The 21,580-nt window shown below is 38.0% G+C and overlaps 1 pseudogene; it reads right to left on the bottom strand.

Moving 5' to 3' along the window:
- LOC121321038 overlaps positions 1–8,692 on the bottom strand; it is a 47,140-nt pseudogene extending 38,448 nt beyond the window's left edge.
- Positions 8,693–21,580: the final 12,888 nt, after the last annotated feature.

The raw sequence follows: 21,580 nt of genomic DNA, 5'->3' as shown, positions 1-21,580 counted from the left end.
ATCATGCAGCAGTCTCTTGACACAGGGGTGGTACCGACAGACTGGAAAATTGCAAACGTAATACCGATCCACAAAAAGGGAAACAAAACTGAAATGGGAAACTACAGACCAGTAAGCCTGACTTCTATTATATGCAAACTTATGGAAACTATAATAAGAACCAAAATGGAAAATTACCTATATGGTAACAGAGTACTGGGAGACAGTCAACATGGTTTTAGGAAAGGGAGATCGTGTCTAACTAACTTGCTTGATTTTTTTGAGGATGCAACATCGATAATGGATAATTGCAAAGCATATGACATGGTTTATTTAGATTTCCAGAAAGCTTTTGACAAAGTCCCGCACAAAAGATTAATTGTCAAACCGAACGCAGTTGGGATTCAAGGAAACACATGTACATGGATTAGGGAGTGGTTAACATGTAGAAAACAGAAAGTACTGATTAGAGGAAAAACCTCAGAATGGAGTGTGGTAACCAGCGGTGTACCACAGGGATCAGTATTAGGTCCTCTGCTATTCCTAATCTACATTAATGATTTAGATTCTGGTATAGTAAGCAAACTTGTTAAATTTGCAGACGACACAAAAGTAGGAGGAGTGGCAAACACTGTTGCAGCAGCAAAGGTCATTCAAAATGATCTAGACAAGATTCAGAACTGGGCAGACACATGGCAAATGACATTTAATAGAGAAAAGTGTAAGGTACTGCACGCAGGAAATAAAAATGTACATTATAAATATCATATGGGAGATATTGAAATTGGAGAAGGAATCTATGAAAAAGACCTAGGAGTTTTTGTTGACTCAGAAATGTCTTCATCTAGGCAATGTGGGGAAGCTATAAAAAAGGCTAACAAGATGCTTGGATACATTGTGAAAAGTGTTGAATTTAAATCAAGGGAAGTAATGTTAAAACTGTACAATGCACTTGTAAGACCTCATCTTGAATATTGTGTGCAGTTCTGGTCACCTCGCTATAAAAAAGATATTGCTGCTCTAGAAAGAGTGCAAAGAAGAGCGACCAGAATTATTCCGGGCTTAAAAGGCATGTCATATGCAGACAGGCTAAAAGAATTGAATCTGTTCAGTCTTGAACAAAGAAGACTACGTGGCGACCTAATTCAAGCATTCAAAATTCTAAAAGGTATTGACAGTGTCGACCCAAGGGACTTTTTCAGCCTGAAAAAAGAAACAAGGACCAGGGGTCACAAATGGAGTTTAGAAAAAGGGGCATTCAGAACAGAAAATAGGAGACACTTTTTTACACAGAGAATTGTGAGGGTCTGGAATCAACTCCCCAGTAATGTTGTTGAAGCTGACACCCTGGGATCCTTCAAGAAGCTGCTTGATGAGATTTTTCCTGAACTCTGTAGGATTCTGAAAAGTTTTCCCCCTGCCTCACCTTCCTGTCTGTCTATATCAACAAACATTCTCCATTTGCTAATTTCCACTCTTCAGAAAAGCCACTTCTCCCCCTACAAAGATGTACCCATGGGAACCAGCTGCCTCTCGGCCACCTTCTATGCTTACTCCATCACTTGGCTGCATACCTCCAAGATGGTTCAATTCAGCGCAGTCGGTCCGCTAGTATCAAGTCCCCTATCCCCCTTTTCAAGGTATTTCCCCAGCAGGAACCCCCCCACCCCCCCCCAGACCCTCGGTTCATTGATTCCTCTCACTCCTATCATCACTCACCTCCGAGCAGACCTACCTTCTCTCCACCCTCGCCTCCAGAGCAGGCCTACCTTCTTGACTCCACCCTCTCCTCCAGAGCAGGCCTCCCTCCTCTCTTCCACTCTCGCCTCTGAGCAGGCCTCCCTTCTTTCCTCCACCCTGGCCTCCCTCCTCTCCACCATCGCTTCCAGAGCAAGTTTCCCTCCTCTTCTTCACCTTTGCCTCCGAGCAGACCTCCCTCCTTTCCTCTACCCTTGCCTCCAGAGCAGGCCTCCCTACTCTCCACCCTCTCCTCCGAGCAGGCCTCCCTCGACTTCACCCTCTCCTCTGAGCGAGCCTCCCTCCTTGACTCCACCCTCTTCTCCAGAGCAGGCCTCACTCCACCCTCGCCTCCGAGCAGGCCTCCCGCATTTCCTCCGCCCTAGCTTCCAAGCAGGCATCCCTCCTCTCCACACTCACAGCGACTCCACCCTCTCCGATTAGCCCTCCCTCCTCTCCACCATCGCTTCCAGAGCAGGCCTCCCTCCTCTCCACCCTTGCCTCCAGAGCAGGCCTCCTTCCTCTCCAGCCTCGCTTCCAGAGCAGGCCTCCCTCCTCTCCACACTTGCCTCCAGAGCAGGCCTCCCTCCTCTCTACCCTCGCCCCCAGAGCAGGCCTTCCTCCTCGACCCCCTCCTTAGCCAGCCTGATCACGAATATGGAGGAGCTGCTCCTCCTCTACAGTGGATTCCTACATTCATTCATCCTTCTCTGATATAGTTGCTGCTCCTTCTAAAATTGCTAGTATGCCCGGAGTGGGGGCTTCCTGTCTGCCGGGGCCACTAGAGGGTTTCCCCTAATCAGCCTCAAGGGTTTTTCCTCTCCACTGAGCAGCAGGTGTACACATAGTCACATCCTACTAAATCACTAACCATCCTCCTGTTTGTCCTGTTTGTCCTTCTGGTCTTTTGTTTATGTTATGCACTGGCATGTGCTGTCTTTTGTTTGTCTCATGGGAGATTTCGTGAGGAGCCGGGGGTCCATCCTTTCGTGGGCAAATGAGTCTCACTTCTCCGACCTCAGGGCTAGGCATCAGCCTCCTTTTACCTTCAGGGGGGTTCTCACCATGTGAGTCAGAGCAGACCCCCGGCCACACTCTGTCCTTTCGCAGCTCCTGCGCTTATCTTGCCTCACTCAAGGCTCTGTTCCATACTCTGCCTCAATTCGGGACATGGCTACTCCGTGCTCGAGTCCCATACTAACCTCTATGCCTTGTTCTTATTTCAGATCCCAGGCAGCGTGAAGTCTCGGCCAATTGGGGGTCTAACGAGCGCCCCTTTACAGAAGTCTCAGATGCTGGGTACCTCTCCATCTCTATCTTCCGGGACCGTCTTCCTCCCGAGGAGTGGCTCCCTGAGACACAAGCCTCGTATGTGTTTTCGGTTGCTGGGTCCTTTGCCCCTGGGTTGTGTCAGCATTGCCGCCCTCAGTCAGTGACCACTTTCTGTATCCTGTCTTCAGTTGCTGGGTCCTTTGCCCCTGGGTTGTGCTGGCATCACCGCCCTCAGTCAGTGACCACCTTCTATCCTAGCTTCCATGTCCAGCTTCGCTGGTCTGCTACTAGAGTATATACACATATATACACATTTCTGGCGAACTGCATTGAAAAAACGCTGCTAACTCTGTTTCAAGCCAAATGTCTCCATCAAAACAATGCCCCAGTGCACATTAAATAAGAACATTCGGCCCCTCATGCTTGTTTGGTTATTAAAAATCTTGCAAAGAAAGTAATTTAGACAAAAGACTACCACTATACTTGCTATAACAAACTAAGTACTTTTCATTGCTTTCATGCTGAATCTGTAGCTGTCTGCATTGGCGGACTTGTGTTGTCTGACTCGGAATCTCTGCAGGTGAGGCTTCACATTGATCCTGTTAGGGAAACTGATATGCTGGCAGTGAAGTCTGCATTCATTCTGGCCTTTCCATCGCTCATTCATGCAATTCAAAACACAGGATTTTCACAGCTGTCACATTACATGCACATAAAAATATGAATTAACACAAAATCCAAAGAATATAAAAACATTGCTAACATTTGACATGCGGTAGAGTTTTAACCCTTAGTAGTCCATTTATTCAGCGCTTGTCAGGCGCATCAGGTCCAATTTATTTTCATACACGTCGTTTATTTTACCCACGCTGTTTAAAATTATGTATGTGTGTGTGTATGTATATATATATAAATATATATATATATATATATATATATATATATATATATATCATTCTTTTTTTCACAGTAAAACAGGTTTAAAAGGCACGAAATCGCACAAGGACACTCAATACTGCATCTCCAGCCAAGCCCCACCCTTTGTTTGCTACATTTCTCATATACCTCATTATAGACATGCATATTTATAAATCCTCTCCTGATCACTCGTTTTATCACCAAACTCCTCAATAATGCAATCTAAGTCATTATTTTATTACTATAACATCTAAAATAGATGTGCAAATGTCTGTGACATTCTTTGAGCACTGAATGGATATACTGTAGGTATCGATATACCGCGGAACACTAGTCATGACTGCAGGTTCTCTCTCCATTCATTATGGCAGCATGTATTCACAACATCTTCTCGTTCTGACTTCCAATACTTCACTATGCAATTTTTGGTAATAAATTATCTTACAAAATTAGAAATTGTAGAAAAGTCAGGTTCTTCAGCTGTCTGTCCAATGCTTTGTTTACCTCCACCTCTGAGTTGCCCTCCACCTCTCTCTAGATAGTCTCTCTCTGATATCTATTCGGCCAAACAGAATATTTCTAGTATGCCCTGAGTTGGGGCCATTTCTCAGCCGGGACCACCAGAGGTTTTCTTCCACAAAGTGTGTCTGTCTGTGTGTGTGTGTATATATTGGATTCATTTCACAGCTATAGATATTGATTGTCACTAACGTTTCTTTTTTTTTTTTTAATTGGTGGTTCAGATGTGGGGAGCCAGGGGTCCTCTTTTGGGGGCAAGTGATGTTCATTTCCCAAAGTTAGGGCCAGCCAAGCTGGCCTCGATGCCGAGAGGAAGGTTCTATGAGAGCCAGAGGGGACCCCTGGTCAAATCTATCTTACAAATCTCTCTGTCATTCCAGGTTTCCCCCTGGGGGCAGCATACATGCTCCCTGGCCCTGGAGGCCCAATCGGTCACCTCCAAGAGGGCGGCTCTCCCTGGGCCAAGGGGCAACCCTGAAATTTTCTCTAATCTCAGTTTTCTATCACTTGTTCACCTTGGGGGCAGCATACATGCTCCCTAGCCTGGGAGGCCGATAGGTAAAGTAAAGCGCTGTCTCCTACAGCTGTCCTAATAGCTGTTACTTTAGGAGCTGTTTACACCAAAAAGATAGACTAGAAGTTTGTGCTCCACATAAATATTTATTTAATGAGTTATATCGAAATAATATTTACGCAGTTATTGGAAAATAACCCTAAAATCATTCCTTCACACCTAGAGTAACAGGTTTGATTAATCTGTCCACATCAATGTGCTTTGACAAAGCTACTTCAAAACTTGAATTTGAACTGCTTCTGCCCTTTATTTGACACATGCATAGCTTAAAGACAAAGTCTGTGTCAATAGGGTTTAACCCCAAAGGTAAAAAAAAATAAAAAATGCTAAGTCTTCAGCCAATTGAGCTGCCAGGTAAGAGCTACAGGCTGGCTGTGTTGTCAAATAGTGCATTCATCTATTCAAGCCTAATCCTCTGTAATTATCAATCATTCCTGACCGTTTAATTAGATATTTAAATACGCTCCGTATGGTAGGTCTGCGGTGTAATCCGAATACACGGTGTTAATGTTAAGTTACAAGGAAATTTTTTTTTTGTCAAAAATACAACTGACAACACGTCTAATTATATATATATATATATATATATATATATATATATATATATATATATATATTATATATATATATATATATATAATAATGGTTTCGGGGATCAAATACATATATCTGTACATTGTTGTGGAGAAAAATGAAATCCCTTTGAAGCTAATACACAAGAACAACACACTGCTGGGACTTTTACCTCCTCAGTCCCTGGTTGTTACAATCCTATTAGCAAAATGCTAAATAATCAAGTGTGAACATGAATGAAAGGTCTCAACTGAATACTTCTCAGCTTCATCAAACACCAGATTCGGAACAGACCAAAGTTTCCTTTTCAGACAATTCCTCATTACCTCTGATTTCTACTGCAGCACTTCAGAAGAACAGAGTAAAAACAACCAGTAAAAACAGTTACAAAAGTCACCGATGTGCGATTTTGATCAGACTATGTGAAATGGCTATAAGAAACAGCCAAGGACATACTCAAAAACTACTGACGCGTTAGCACAAGGATTACTATTTGAGCATAAAAACACCCTAATGTAGCATGTGCCTGGAAACAAAAAAAAAAAAACAAACAAAAAAAACCAAACACTCCAGAATATTCCAGAATATTCTACTGTATGTCAGTGGGTGCATTAAGTAACTGAGCGACTCGGAGAGAGAATCTTTCTGCTCTCTCGGATCACTGATGAAACCTGCTCTGCAGCGCTCTGAGCTGCTCAAAAGGAGTGGAACTTTTTTTTTCAGGAATTAACAGAACAGACCAATTACACAGTACACCTCTGCGGAAGGTCTTCATAAAAAAAAAAGTGCAACTACGGTATCAATAAAATGCAACCCTGTGATCTATGACTGCTCAATCACGGATAAGCAGGTAATGTGATGGTACACACGGTCTGTCTTTTGTACCTCACTAATGAGATAGTAAAGTTGCACACAATTGCATTTTGAAAGCATTTTAATTCTCTTTGTATTCATACGATTTCTGACACACTGATTTTTACTTGAAAAAAAAACAAAACATGCTTTTACTGTGTTTTACCACGGTTCAGCATGGTTTTCATATTTCTCTGTGATTTACCTTATGCTTTAATAGTAATATACTTTTCTAAGCTTTTCCTTTCAAACAGTACAGTACATTTTTATAAGGGACATGCTATTAACTGATTTCTGCTAATAATAATAATAATAATAATAATAATAATAATAATAATAATAATAATAATAATAACAACAATAATAATAAAAACCACAGTTATTGCCTGACTCATGAGAAGAAAATGTTGTTTATTTACTGTTTTAATCTGTGAATGTTGTACAATAGAGAAAGTTAAAGCATGATGCAATTGTTTTGGCAAAAATGAATCTGGAGCATTATGCTTTTCCAGCATTGAATGACAGGAACACTGGGAATGAAAAACACTGAATGAACCAGGCTGCATGAAGGGAATACAGGCTTTCTGTTACCATCTGACATCCCTAGGAAGGTGTGACGGTTTGTGTGCAAGAACATTTGGCTGATATCAATATATCCCCTTACAATTTTTTTTTTTAAATCTAGTGTACTTAAAAACAGTATACTATCAATAAACTGTAATTATTCCACATGGTATGCTTTCAATACCTCTACTGCAATACTACTTTTCATATGAATTGACATTTATTGATATATTGATGTCATATATTGTCATTTAATATTTTGTTTTTGTTTTATCAGATGAATACACGTGGACATGTATTTCCCATTTTGCCCTTCTCAGATTTGGTGATTACTATATATAATCGCCCCATTTTCCAAAATACACAATTTTAGAGCAATCAGTGTTATATACCAAGATTTTTACTGAGAAATAGGCTAACTAACATTTTGAGGTACCACTGTGCTTGTGCATTTAATCCAGTGTAAATTCATCTAGTGAAATGCGATTCTATATTTTTAAAAGCCATACTGGGGGATGGGTTTAGCTGTGATACCATAGTGACCATAAAAGACAATCTGTTATTATTATTATTATTATTATTATTATTATTATTATTATTATTATTATTATTATTATTATTATCACTGCACCAGGATGGCGTTGCCAATATATATCTAACTCAAAAATGTACACAAGACCAGATAAAAACGTCTAACTCCCTCCGCAATTTCGCAGCATTGAGATATTAACATGCCACTGTCATGCATACTGTCACATATACTTGATGTCGTTGGCTCCTTTAATAACAGTCTAAAAATGAGTATCTAAAACTTTATGCATAAGAAATACTGAATGCGTTACTTAAAGCTTTGTGAATAGGGCCCAAAATGTAAAAATAAACTAAATTGTGCACGATGACAAGAGAAGTGTGCGGCGCAAATAGCTTTCTCAAATTACCGTGTGTTTGGTACAGTGGGAAACAAAATACTTTACACACTACTGCAGCAGCACAGAGATTAGTACCGCCGCTACATCACATGGACGGCAAGAACGTGCATGTTGCTCGCTGTCTTATAAAGTATAGAATTTTGTTTATAGGTTTGCACGTTGAAGCACATTGCTACAGCGTCTGAAATGTTTAAAACTCTTAAATCAGAGCGGTAGAATTAGTGTTCACTTAACTAGTGCAATATATAATATTGCCTACCTGGTTACTGTAAATAATGTAACAGTAATGTGCCTCTTGACAATGAAATGTTTGACTAATGCTGGCTAGTTTTTACCAGCCATCCCGCTGTTCACTTTTAGAAGAGGGGAGTCACTTAGTGCTGTGTTTCTGAAGGCATTGTTCCATTCTGAAACATGGAGTAGGTTCTTCTGCGAGAACATGTATTTACTGGTGTTTACAAACACTCATTATGAGCCTACATGTTTAAGTTTATAATTCAGAAGAAAAAAAAATACAGCAATTATTGCATTTCAATCACAGTCGATTTGAACGTTAGAAAAGTACCTTACCTGCAACATGAGTTGAGAATATGATTATGGTTAATATTTCCAAATGTTCAGAACCAGTAGCCAGTCTCAAGTAGTTGATGTATTTTCTTCCTTGATTTTAAAGTAGTTGAATTAATTAAAAAAATTGGTAATGCATTCTCTTGTTGGAGATAGTTCTTTAGCAGCAATAACCAAGTTCCGTTCCACACATACACACACTCGCAGAATCTCCTGTCTGTCTTGTTCATTACTTCTTCAGAAGTTAAGGCTCCTCCTAAAATGAAGCTTTCCTCCACAAAATCTACCAACCTGATTCAGGTACCGTTTACAGGAACAAACAGGAATAGTCGAATGTTGCTGTGACTCTAGGGCGACATCTGTTGGCTATTATGTTAAATTGGGAATTATGCTGTTTTTCTAAAAGTATTTTTCGATCATAGGCCACCCACCGCTCCTCAGTTTAAATTTAATTTACATAGCCCCCACTCCCTCCCCAGTTTAAATTTAATTAAACTTTTTTTTTATGTTTCCATATTGTTTTAATTATTCATTTGCAGTACATGCTTTCTGCAAACTCCTTCGCTATGTTTATTTATTTAGTTGTCAATTTGTTGATTTATTTCACGTGTCCAAATTTCAAATAATTCGAATAAGTAAATGTTCTTAAACCCTTTACTAACTTGAAAATCGAATGTTTTGTCAAAAACTGACACCAGTAAAAATGTATTCAAGATTATGTTGTTTTTAATCTTCAGCATTGAATTTAGTAAGATCAATTTACAATAAGCTGTAAAACGTGCTTGAATTAACACAACAACTGCCAAATGACAACTGTGCTATTTTAGTTAAATGAAAATAACTTTAACGGTACCAGCCAAACATGTTATGTCCACAAATACCTTAGCCATATAAAAATAGTGATGCCTATTCACAATGACATTTTTACAAAATGATGGGTTATTATACCTTGAAGTTGAATATCTGTGAACATTGTTTAGGACAAAATATAAAAATCATGAGCATCATTCTACATTAAAAACTGGATTCAATACTTTGGACATATGGATCCACTTTCACATTAGTTCATAAAGAAGAATGTCTGGCACATATTTATTTGATCTATTAGAAATAGGTTTTTCGTATGTGAATGTTGAAATGTCTATGTGAAAAAACAAACAAAAAATGAGCACAGGAAATTAAAACTGATTAACTTTTATTATGTGTGAAAATAAATATAGCAGTTCATTTATTAGTTCCTTTGTCAAGTATTTTCGTGACAGATCACAGGATTCAAAACAGTTTGATAGCTTCCATCCTTATAGACAGCTTCCTGTCTGGAACATTCCTTGGGGTAAACTGGCATTGTTGAGTGAGAGTGTTTTACCCTTCATCTGTACTTCTGAGTTATTTCTGCTGTTGTGCTCTATTAGTTAAATGGATACTTCATACAATCTTCCCTATATTTTATTTCTTACATGTTTAATATTCTCTTAGATGTGCATTGTATGAGTCTGATTATTAGTTCAATACTGATTGTATGATGTGTTACTAGAATCTAACTGGGTCTGTATTTTGTAGCAGATTTTTATTAGTTACATCAAGCCTTTATGTCCAACGAACTAGAGTTCAACCGAGATAAACAATGTACCCACAATACCTCACCACACTATAGTCATGTGCCTCTCTCAAGCAGAGACTGCAAACTGATGAAAATCCACTGGGGGCTTTGTTTGTGGTCTGAGCCAGGTTCTAGCATAGTCCTCCAGTGCTGAAAGTTAAAAACAAGCTTGTGAATTAGCCCACTGTGCCACCTGAAGTTTTCAACAGTATATATTCACAGAGCAGGCAGGTACAGCACTGGCTGTGGTAACGGGAGCTTCCACGTTCTGTCCGTGGTCATTGCTCATAGGAAGAGGTTCTGTCTCATTTTCATTCAAAAGAAGCCCATTTAACAAGTGCCAAGGTGTTTTTGTGATGTGTCTTTTTGAAGGTATCCTGATTTGGGGATTTTCTTTTCTAAAGGTTTTAAAAAGTGGTCTTCACATTTAATAGAGGATGTAATAAAAAATGTCTTCCCCTTCCCACTTGATAACTTCTACACTACATCCCCAGGAAGAATCCTATAATGATAAGGACTGACATATTCTAAGCCTGCAATTACTGTCACTGGCAGGTTTACAAAGCAGACTGCTGTACGATCAATGCCTTTTTGCTGTCAAATAACTGTAAAAAGTTCATGATGTTAGAGCTTATAATGAGAAGGGGTTAACATAAACAACTATTAAGAATTTCAATCTGCTATAACAGTACATACCCCGGTTTCCAGTGGCTCACCCAGTGAAAGCATTGCTACCTCATGTGCTGGGTGAGCTGCGGAATCAAGAGCTGATTGTCCACTTTGAGCTCTGCATTGGCCGTGGAGCTCCTGAGTAGCTTGAGAGGAAAATCATTGCGAGATTGTTCTCCTTATTACGCTATGGCCCTTACTGTCCAAGTCCTAGAGGAGCCCAAGTGAATGTTTTCTGGTCGGGGTCTTGTCTCCAGGGTTTATTAGCTTGGTAATGTCAGTTACTTTGGGTTCGACAAGAACGGAGAACGCTCATTGATCTTTAGTTATCCTGATAAGGTAAGTGGGTTGCAGTGGTATGGTGATATTTGTATTGGGGATTTCCAATTCAATTCAGTTTTGAAAATAGAAAACCACTTGTTCATTATGCAATGCTCCCACTTGCCAATGCAATGCTCCCATATAGCCATTGTTCTCCGCCCACCAAGTTGAACTGTTATAAACTACTTTTTCTTTTTAGATTTAAATGGCGTGGTAAGTCGTATAGAGACCTGTTTGTGCAACCTACTGGATGGAGTTTACTTATTTCTCAATCTTTGTAAGTTAGAAAAAAAAACAGAAAAACAGAAATGTATATTGAATCATTTTAAAACTGAACTGCTGTTTGAGCCAGGTCCTTAACCAATTTTACCTGAACACAGAATTGTCTTGCCATTATCCTTATATCATATTTTAAATGCAACCTAATAACCGCACAAGAAAGCGGGTGGATTATGCAGTGTTAGGATTAATAACTGCATAACTGCCCCGAAGTGTTATATACTAAAATTATATACACTGAACAAAAATCTAAACGCAACATGTCAAATGTTGGTCACATGTTTCATGAGCTGAAATAAAAGATCCCAGAAATTTTCTATACACCCAAAAGCTTATTTCTCTCAAATTTTGTGCACAAATTTGTTTACATCCCTGTTAGTGAGCATTTCTCCTTTGCCAAGATAATCCATCCACCTGACAGGTGTAGCATATCAAGAAGCTGATTAAACAGCATGATCATTACACAGGTGCACCTTGTGCTGGGGACAATAAAAGGCCACTCTAAAATGTGCAGTTTTGTCACACAACACAATGCCACAGATGTCTCAAATTTTGAAGGAGCGTGCAATTGGCATGCTGACTTCAGGAATGCCCACCAGAGCTGTTGCCAGAGAATTGATTGTTCATTTCTTTGCCATAAGCCGCCTCCAACGTAGTTTAAAAAATTTGGCAGTACGTTCAACCGGCCTCACAACCGTAGACCACGTGTAACCACGCCAGCCCAGGACCTCCACATCCGGCTTCTTCACCTGCAGGATCGTCTGAGACCAGCCACTCGGACAGCTGATGAAACTGTGGGTTTGCACAACCGAAGAATTTCTGCACAAACTGTCAGAAATCATATCAGGGAAGCTCATCTGTGTGCTCGTCGTCCTTACCAGCGTCTTGACCTGACTGCAGTTCGTAACTGACTTCAGTGGGCAAATGCTCACCTTCGATGGCCACTGGCATGCTGGAGAAGTGTGCTCTTCACAGATGAATCCTGGTTTCAACTATACCGGGCAGATGGCAGACAGCGTGTTTGGCGTCATGTGGGCGAGCGGTTTGCTGATGTCAATGTTGTGAACAGAGTGCCCCATGGTGGCGGTGGGGTTATGGTATGGGCAGGCATAAGCTACGGACATCGAACACAATTGCATTTTATCGATGGCAATTTGAATACACAGAGATACCGTGACGAGATCCTGAGGCCCATTGTCATGCCATTCATCCGCCACCATCACCTCATGTTTCAGCATGATAATGCACGGCCCCATGACGCAAGGATCTGTACACAATTCCTGGAAGCTGAAAATGTCTCAGTTCTTCCATGACACCAGATACTGACTGATTTTCTGATCCACGGCCCAACCTTTTTTCTTTTAAGGTATCTGTGACCAACAGATGCATATCTGTATTCCCAGTCATGTGAAAACAATAGATTAGGGCCTAATGAATTTATTTCACTTGACTGATTTCCTTATATGAACTGTAACTCAGTAAAATCTTTGAAATTTGCATGTTGCATTTATATTTTTGTTTAGTGTATATAAAAAAACGAAACTGTACAAGGTAGCTGCAGCATAATTAAAATGTAATCCCATGGTTAGTCATGCATTTTGACATATGCCTTTTTATGTTACAATGACTATTAATATTATATTCCCCCATGTTTCCTATATAATAACACACTTCAGAGTTTGTGGTTTTGCTGAGGTATCTTGAATGCAGACTTCATGGGTGGTTGACAGTGTCTGTAAAACTCACTATACATTCAGCCTTGTGTTACCATTTACAGATCAAGGCTATTGAATGATCTGCATGTTAAAAAAAAAAAAAAATCATATGGAACTGATCATTTCAGGGTTGAAGCTGTTCACCCAAGTTGATACTTCCAAGTTCAGATACTAACAACTATTTTGTTTTTTGGGATTAAGAAAGTGTTCAGATTTTGCACTGCAGGCTACTAGTATATGAGAGTAGTTTTTTACATACATGTTTCTAAATGTAGTACCGTGAACCTTAATAGTGCCTCTTTTGAGATGAATAAGCAGCAGGAGTTCATCTTCAGAGGCAGTTGCCATGGAAAGAATCAGCTAGCCTACATAAGCAATATAGAAGTACAGTATTCTACATCTATTTGACTGTAGGCTGCTCAAAACAATTTATTTTTAATTTGCGCTTCAGAGGCAAAGATTTTACTTGAAGATTTATATTACCCTACTATGGAAAGCCAAATTATCATTTTGAGATATCTCAAATTGCATTTTAAAATGTCTTGAAATATTTAACAAAATCTATAAATAAATTTTAGATATATTTAAATGAATATGAGAATATGAGGAGGGGGTGCTGGTGATGGATCGAGATTTTTGCGCATGGCTGATCATTTTTATTGTCCTACGTAGTTGAATAATTAATTTCGAAGGTGTTCAAACCCCTAAAACTACCCCCATAGCCATGCCACAGGCTCAGTCCTTACAAAAACATTAATAATATTCCTTTAGGATCCTATATGATTTCTATAGTGCCCTATAGTATTTCTATAGTGCCCTGTAGTATCTGTAGTAGTTTTGTAGTATTATATAAAGTTTACTATATAATTTTACAGTAGTTTATAATAACACTTTTGTATCCTATAGTACTTTAGAGTAGTCTATAGCACTACTATAGTAATTTATAGTATTATTGGTACCTTTGGTAATTATGTTTTACTTTCATAGTAACATTCTTTTTCTATAGAAAGTTAAAGTGGTAGTCTATAATTTCCTTTATTGGAAAGTTATGTTCATAAGTTTTAATAGTGCTAAATTAAAGATGTGTTGTATTAAAATGAGTATAATGCTACTATTGAAAATATATTGTAACGTTTTGGAGTTCAATGAGTTCATATGAATTTGGAAGTGGCTGTAAACAACCATCTGTGTGTACACATTCTACCTGTTCTACCGGTTCTTTAAAGCTTGTTTAAGAAGTTTTTTTATGTCAATCCTAGCCTTCTGTTAGTGTAGAGTACATCAAAAAGTACTCTTAGTGCTTTACTATGAAAATAAGCATTAGCTGGCATTCACAATCATGATCAAACAAGCAATTTGGTTTGCACAGCAAAAGCAAATGCATTTTGCAAAATTCTGCACTAATTGCACACTAGAATTCTATCTTTTTCTGCTCTTGTATAGTTATTAGTGTAATATACAACGTTGTCATATATGAACCTATCAAAAGACTCAGCATTCTTATTCACAACCCTTTTTTGCAAAAGTTCTTCTAAGGAAAGTTGATCAACTTAGAATCAGTTATATATATATATATATATATATATATTATATATATATATATATATATATATATATATATATATATATATATATATATAACAGATCTGATTGATACCCGGCAGCACTGAGATCCTGAGGTATATCTCGCCAAAGAAGAAAGATTTGACAGATTTGCTGTGGAACAAACTGAGTACCTTTGTATAGTGACTTCAGTGTGCCATTATTATTTTCAAAATTAAATGAAGATGTTGCCCACAGCGGCCAGCAATTTTGAACACTCTCACTAATATGCACCAGCTGATGCACATTTGTATGTCACATTTTCTTTACCATACAATAAATCAGTTTTTTCAACAAAGGTGAAGAGTGATTTGCATGCTGACTTGATGTTTTGCCTGGAAATTATTTCCTGAAGAAGAATATGCATGCTGTAAACTAACAGGAAGAAATGATCAAGAAACATTTGCAGAAGAATAAGTAATGCATAAAATAAAAAAAATAAAAAACAATTGCCATTCAGAAGCTTTCCAGGACTTGCATGATGTGAGTGATCATGGTCTAGTAATTTCATGTGGAGGCTTTATTCTCAGCAATTTGTAATCTGCCTGCCTATATACCATGACTGAAAGCAATTTTGTGAGTCTAACGATAAACTGACAAACTGCCTGATTACACCTAAAAGAACTGCGTGCATTTAATCTGGGACAAATCCAGATATTATGTTAAACATTGGGAGTAAAAGTAGTCTGCTTACTCCTTTCACACCATTTACTGGTGAATCAGATTGCAGCGCCTCAATTGCATTGTTCTTAAAACATTCCTCTGTTCTTGGATCTTGTAAATGCTCTTTATAAGGCTCTGTGCATACACAACCCCTTCCTGTTTCTACTGCTTCACAAGGACACCAGACACACCCATATACTCCATGACATTGTTTTGAGTTACACAGTAGTGGTTTGGCAACAGCATCAGAGGAGCACACAAGACAGAAAATCTTGGGCTGTTGGGAAATACCAACAATATCATTCCACTGTATGGGAGCACTGGCAAGCTCACAGCACTCATGTACAAATGGCCTAAAAAACATATCCATACGTGGCTTTTGCAGGCCAAACCACAGAGCTGCAATCATCACATTTTCTTTTCTTTGTTCATGTGGCTTAGATACAGGCACGCCATCATAGTTCCACATTAAGATTAAATCTTCCTTACCCAATTGTTTTTCTTTAACTAGTTCTTGATAGATTTTACCATCTATGAAATCCTGAATAAAGACATCAGGCTGTCTTGCCCTTTTATCTAACAAGGTAACACCATGAATTTCCAATGTATCTAACAGCAGATCTTTGATTCCAATTGATAAAAAAAGAATTTGCCAGATTTAAAACTTGCATCTTTATTGAAAGGGGTTGCACAGTGTCCACAAGCAGCAGCATCTGGTTCCTGTCCCTTGTAATGTAAACACTGGACAGTAGTAATGTGCAACACAAGACAAGGCTGGATTTCAAAAGAACTTTTGGAAGAGGTATTTAGATACTGGGGCTAGATGAGGGATATGTAAATTGAGTCTTCTAAACCAGCACTTGTTTGGCGATGACATAGCACATACAGCATTACTGCAAACAACCTCTGGCCTTTTGTGATGGATGCCCCAGGTTCAATTAGTTAATCATTCTGTTGAAAAAAACACACAAACATCCTAAATTATACATTCAACTATTCTATAAGAATCCTATAAGAATACTACAACATTCCTATAAGATTTGTATATTCTTTTTCTATAGTATGCCCCAATTTACTATATTTTGCTGTAAGATTCCTATAGTAAACTATAGAATTGTGTCCTAATTATTAGATTAATATGTCATTTTCAAAGCATTTACTCAGTTCTTTAATAACTCCTATTTTTTAAATGAGAAAATTTAGAAAACTCAAGAACCTTAAATTATATTACTGAGCTATTTGGTTTCTGTTTTGTAAAGTTAACAGACAATTAAGAATGAAATGCTTTGAAATAATATTTGCCATAGTGTATTGCAGGTATCTGCATATTGTTCTTCAGTAGTACAATTTGACATCATTTACTTTAATAGTCTTTAAAAGCACATTATAATTAGCTCTAAAGCCTTTTAAAATGTTATTTAAATTGTTTTATGTTTTCCAGTAAGTGCACACTGAGATTTCTTACTCAGACAAACGGGGAATGCAGTTCTTTAAAATAAGTCATCTTATTCTTTTGTTCTCTTTGTGGTACATAGGGATATTACTTCAAGTAACTGATTCACTGAGTCATACTGAAATTTGTATTTTATTGCAGGTTATAAAATGTCAAGAATAGAGGAAGCAATCTCATTGGCTGACAAGTGAGGATATTGGACCACATTTGAACCCACTGTTGTGTGTTATTACTTTCGTGTGAGGATTTGGAATCCCAATGAAAGGAAAAGGAGAGATATTCTGCTTGTCTTATAATACTCATTATAACCAGAGATTGTTTAAAAAAAAGTAGCTAGTTGCTTCTTAACACCTGTGACTTTGAACATGTGAAGTATTTATGGCAGACATAAGATGTGAAGCAATATTTATTTGGATCATCAACTTACAGAATATTAATTGATTTCAAACTAACATTGCTTCACATTCACTAGGTCGATTTTATAAACGTACAATTACCCAATATAGTTCCCTCTTACTCAAAAAAGTGTGCCTCTCAGTTTGGCAGTCCTTTGTAAATAATTTCAGTGACAACTGTGTCTAGCCTCAGGTCATGGTTTGTGATTTTCTATACAACACCACCAGTGTATTTACTTGACATGCAGCATATTCAAACAGGGTTATACATGTGAAAACGTTGGCAAAAGGGTTAAGTAGGTTTAAGACGTATCTGACAAGCCCATTTCTGTGACTTTTATTGCATATCGGGAAAAAAAACAAAACAAAACAAAACAAGGAAATAAAGCAAGTATTTCCAACCTCATTGTTTTCTTTTCATAATGTTTTTCTTGTAAGTGAGATGTGTAGGATTCAAACCCAGAGCTTTGGGTTTACAAATAAGCTCACATTACGGTGTATCAGGAGTGTTTTCATCATCAGTAGAATCATTATTATACTGGGAGATCTTCCTTAGAGGAAGTTGTATTTTTTTAAACAAGTGTCGCCCCTGTGTAATGTCATTGGTGTGCACTTTTTTCAAATCTTCCCCAGAAGCAAAACTGCATTGAAGACAGATCTGCCTCAGAGACTGATTTATAACTCCAGCCCTAACCCTAAACCTATCTTCAACCTAACCCTAGCCCTAAACCTATCTTCAAACCTAACCCTATCTCTATCACTCACCCTTACCCAAAATGTAATTTTTGAAATATCATTATGAATGTTACATGATTCAAGTCACAGGGATGACTTCAAAACATTTCCTTTAATACACATGAAATAATCATGAATAGACACTTATTTTAAAGTGTTACCCAAAACAATGCCACTTGTTTTTACCTTCATGTGTTGACTGATATCGTTGTGCTTTTGTTATTTTCACCTGTTGAACACAGTTGTACAGACATATTTTCTTTTCAGCATAAAATACCCAGTACTTTGTGTACACTGATAGGACGTTTGTCATTTAAAATGTCCTTGATTTGTAGCAAAGAAAAAATCTTAAACTCAGTCTTTAGTTAGTAGTTTCGTCTTTATTAGGATGCAGAGACAGCTTAACAATGATTACTTAACATTTAAAGAGAGGTAGAGGTTTGGAAAATAAAAACCGAAAAGTCAAGCCCTACATATAATGTGCATTTCCCATATGTGTGGCTCAGCACATTGCACTGGGGAAGGAAATGATGATAGCACCATTGTGCAATCCTTATGAAAATGTACCACAGTAAAAGCAGAGAAAAGTGTAACAAAGCATAGTAAAAGTATGGTAAAGCATAGGAAAGCATTGTAAGTCCCATATAGGTATGGTAAAGCGTATTAAAAACATGGCAAATCATGGTAAACTGTGGTAAATTCATAGTATACTCATTGGAAAAAAATTGGAAAACTGCAAAATTTGCAGTGGTAAACTTTTATAATGGGATCTCTTTGCACTGAGAATTGCACCAGGCTTGGCAGTGATCCATTGTATTCACTTTCTGGAGGATGTGTCAGTTCATCAGATTTTGGTTTTCCCTGTTGAATTGTTGTTGAACTTGACAGGTGGATATTGGTACCTCAAGGTTGTTTAGCCATCGATTGAGTCAGAATTGTCTTGTTTAGGCATCTGCATTTTTTATTATTAGACATACTGTACAGTACCACTTGACCAGTTGACGGCAGCTGTAGGGCAACGCTCCTTACGGAATCCTCAGCAAAGATTGTTGGCTTTGCATTGCTAGGACACACCCTGACAGCATGATCTTCACCCTGCATGCCAAGCGGTTTACCATGTGACCCACTGAGGAACCCACAGTGATGCATACTCTTCGCATACACTTTAATTCGTGTGAATTCTTGTAGTTAGGGCTCAATATTGGAGCATGTTGGTGGGAAAGATCAGGTGGAAAACATGGTTGAAAGTATGAGACTGACCCCTGCTGGTAAAGGAAGTATTTGGTGGTGTTGGTCGATGGTTTGTGCTGAGCATCACCCATGGAATTTAATGCAGCCACCCACAGGTCTGTGGACAGAACCACATAGCTTGCTGAATTGCTTTTATGTGAATGAATGTTTACTTCAGCGCAATATGTGTTAGTTCACACATAATCACATGTAAAATGCTACCAGGAGCGTAGCCAGCATAGAGCAGTTCCATGTTCATCACATATGGAAATGACAACACAACCAGTGACCCATTACTGCTGAGCAACCTGCATAAACGCAGGCTGTGGTCGTAAAATTATTCATATGAAATCCAACTAGCATTTCAGAATTATTAGAAATGTTAAAGAAAAGTACACATACGCGATTGGATTAGTTTAGGGGATTTTAATCCCACCCAAGTCTAGAGAGGAAGGGTCAGGGAGTTTGATCACTGTGTGGTCAACTTTTTTATGTTCTAGTTTTTGAAGTGTTTTATTTTAGCCTTTTTTGTATGCCTTAACATATGTCCTCCATGCGCTACCATTGCTGGTAGTGTCACGTGATTTGTTTGTAAACTGCAAATAGCGGCTACCCACTCAGTAACAGAATACCTCTGTTACACCTACCTATATATAGAGTAGGCCTAAATTGTATTCTATTGAATTAGGTTTTCGTTTTATGTAATACAAAAACAGTCTGCAGTTGAGTGTTCAAATAAATAATGGATTTCAGTTGACACATCATAGAAACTATAACCAAATGATAGCAGATAGCAGCTAAAGGGCAGATGTGCTTCATTAAATGAATATCACCACTGTGGTTGGGTTACCACGGCAACAGGTTCACTGGAACATTAACAGCCATATTCAGAAACAACCCTTGAGTGGTGCTTGATTTAACTTAAATTAAAGTACATATATGTATATATATATATATATATATATATATATATATATATATAATATATATATTATATATATATATATATAATTTTGTTGGTCTTCTTTTGACATTTTTCATTTGACATACCAACTTATCACAGTAAACCAATAAATACTGTAGCACTACTTCAGTACCTGAGTGCTATCATAACTGGACACTACAGTATATGTTCCAGTGAACGTCAATGGTAGAGAAATTCCACTTATCATACAATTCAGGGTTATATACTGTAATTCCAGTAAAAACCATGAATATAAAGTCTATCTCAAGATTGTGTTTGCGCCAGTATGTAAGAGGTACAGTACATTTAAAAAAAAAAAGAAATAAAAAGGCTGTACATGAACAAAGATTAAAGAGAAACTTTCAACCAGACTTAAGAAGACTATGTTCAGATGGAACATTAATCAATTGTCTATTACATTTGAATAATATGCTTTGAATTTAGAACCTTTGTTGGTAATTGTGGCAAAGTGGCAAAGTGGCTGCTGATTAGAAACAGGTGCAGAGGTGATGCAGTGCAGAAATAATCACACAGAAGGAAACTGTACTCTGTTTTGGAAAAGGGATCTTTATTTTATAATCCTGGTCTGGCGACCAAATAATAAAGTCCAGTTCTACACAACAATGTGTAAAATCCAGAGAACAGTAAACAGGGATTGCAGCCCAAAACAATAAACACACGTTATCCGCCCCACAATAGTTGTTATGGTCACCAGTCCAGGTGTGTGCAATAGTGTTCGTGGTGATAACAATTTATTTTCAGTGACTGTGGTGCTGTGTTGATATGGTTTTTGTGCTGGCCCAAGACGACAGCTCTGGAATCGTGCTAGTGGTCTGGTGAGCTACAAACACAGACAGTTACTAAACAGACACGAACAAGCAAACAAAACACTGATGAATATATATTTTTTACACAGCTTTCTCTGCGTCTTGCACACTCCTTCCAGCCTCTATTAGAAAACGAAGCAAAGGAAAAGATTTATGATTCTCTATCCCCTTTATGCTATCACACATGACCCCTTGGTAAACGAGTGCAGCTGTCTCTACTGTCTGCAGCTGCTATGTCATTTTCCTTCGGGTCAATATGTTCCTGCAACGGAGTCTTGCCTTCTTCCAGACTGAGCGACTTCCCAGCCCGGGGAACGAACTGTCAGGCCAGCGCGTCCAAAGACTTCCCCTTTCACTACTTAGCACCCTCACAGGTCGGAAGGGTGATTGACAACCAAAACTCATTGTATTTATGTCACAGTAATGTACTGATATGTATCTAATCTAATGTAATTAAAATATATATATATATATATATATATATATATATTATATATATATATATATAGATATATATATATATATATATATATATATTTTCCTGCTGTGCACCCATATTTAAAGATAAATTTGATAAATGGTATGGATAAATGCTATGAATTCTGATGGCATTAACATTCAGAATGTGTAGTATTTTTTACAG

Source organism: Polyodon spathula, chromosome 9, assembly GCF_017654505.1.
Source record: "Polyodon spathula isolate WHYD16114869_AA chromosome 9, ASM1765450v1, whole genome shotgun sequence".
In the NCBI taxonomy this organism is placed as follows: Eukaryota; Metazoa; Chordata; class Actinopteri; order Acipenseriformes; family Polyodontidae; genus Polyodon; species Polyodon spathula.
Note: the sequence above shows the minus strand (reverse complement) of the source record. Positions and strands in the feature narration are given on the sequence as shown.